Here is a 1,890-nt window from a genome sequence, read left to right on the forward strand (position 1 = left end):
TCCTAGGTTCAGGCAATTCTCCTGCCTCAGCCTCCTGAGTAGCTGGGATTACAGGCATGCACCACCATGCCCAGCTAATTTTTTGTAGTTTTAGTAGAGACGGGGTTTCACTGTGTTGACTAGGATGGTCTCGATCTCTTGACCTCGTGATCCACCCGCCTCGGCCTCCCAAAGTGCTAGGATTACAGGCGTGAGCCATTTTTGTGTTTTTAGTAGAGATGGGGTTTCACTATGCTGGTCAGGCTGGTCTTGAACTCTTGACCTCAGGTGATTCGCCCACCTCAGCCTTCCAAAGTGCTAAGATTACAGGTGTGAGTCACCACGCCCGGCCTTAACAATAATTTTTTAAAGCAAACACAGTGCTTTCTTTTTTAAACCAGGCACAATGGCTCATGACACTAATCCCAGCATTTTCAGAGGCAGAGGTGGGAGGATAATTTGAGGCCACGAGATCAAGAGCAGCCTGCGCAAAATAGGAAGACCTCATCTCTTTAAAAAAAAAAAAAAATTAGCCAGGTGTGGTGGTGCACACCTGTAGTCCCAGCTACTTGGGAGGCTTAAGTAGGAGGGTCTCTAAGCCCAGGAGTTAGAGGCGTCAGTGAGTTATGATCATGCCACTCCATGCTCACTGTATGTTGCCTGGACAACAGAGCAAAACTTGGTCTCTAAGAAATGTTTAAAAAAGAAAATAAAACTTTTAAAAAGCAAGCAAATGGAACAGATTAGAGAACTTAGAAGTAAGAAGACACACCTACAACCATCTGGTTTTGACAAACCTGACAAAGACAAGCAATGGGGAAAGGATTCCCTATTTAATAAATGGTGCTGAGATAACTGGCTAGCCATATGCAGAAAATTGAAGCTGGACTCCTTCTTCACACCATATACAAAAATTAACTCAAGATAGATTAAAGGCTTAAAACTCTAGAGAAAATCTAGGCAATACCACTTAGGATATAGGCACAGGCAAAGATTTCATCACAAAAACACCAAAAGCAATTTCAACAAAAGCAAAAATTGACAAATAGGATCTATTTAATCTCAAGAGCTTCTGCACAGCAAAAGAAACAATCATCAGAGTGGACAACCCACAGAATGGGAGAAAAATATTGCAATCTATTCATCGGACAGAGGTCTAATATCCAGAGTCTACAAATAACTTAAACAAATTTACAAAAAAAAAATCCCAAATAGCCCCATTAAAAAGTGGGCAAAGGACATGAAAACACTCTTCTACAAAGAAGACATATAGGCAGCTAGCCAACAAACAGGAAAAAAACTCATCACTGATCATTAGAGAAACACAAATCAAAACTACAATGAGAGACCATCTCAGGCCAGTCAGAATGGCTATTATTAAAAAGTCAAAAAATAGATGCTGGCAAGGTAGCAGAAAAAAAGGAACACTTTTATACTATTGGTGAGAGTGAAAATTAGTTCAACCATTGTGGAAGACAGTATGGCAATTCCTCAAAGACCTAGAGGCAGAAATAACATTTGACCCAGCAATCCTGCTACTGGGTATATACCCAAAGGAATATAAATCATTCTATTATAAAGATATATGCACATGTATGTTCACTGCAGCACCATTCACAATAGCAAAGTTGACTAGGCACAGTGGCTCATGCCTCTAATCCTAGCACTTTGGGAGGCCGAGACGGATGGGTGGCTTGAGGTCAAAAGTTTGAGACCAGCCTGGCCAACATGGTGAAACCTTAGCTCTACTAAAAATACAAAAATTAGCCAGGCATGGTGGCAGGCACCTATAATACCAGCTACTCAGTAGGCTGAGGCAGGAGAATCACTTGTACCTGGGAGGTGGAGGTTGCAGTGAGCCAAGATCACACCATTGCACTCCAGCCTGGACAACAGAGTAAAACTCTGTCT

The 1,890-nt window shown here is 41.9% G+C and overlaps 1 protein-coding gene across 3 annotated transcripts in view; it reads right to left on the reverse strand.

Annotated features, from left to right (window-relative positions):
* ATR (ATR serine/threonine kinase) overlaps positions 1-1,890 on the reverse strand; it is a 133,418-nt gene that overhangs the window by 101,479 nt on the left and 30,049 nt on the right. The gene's annotated exons all lie outside the window — the stretch shown is intronic.

Source organism: Cebus imitator, unplaced genomic scaffold (genome assembly GCF_001604975.1).
Source record: "Cebus imitator isolate Cc_AM_T3 unplaced genomic scaffold, Cebus_imitator-1.0 Scaffold30, whole genome shotgun sequence".
Classification (NCBI taxonomy): Eukaryota; Metazoa; Chordata; class Mammalia; order Primates; family Cebidae; genus Cebus; species Cebus imitator.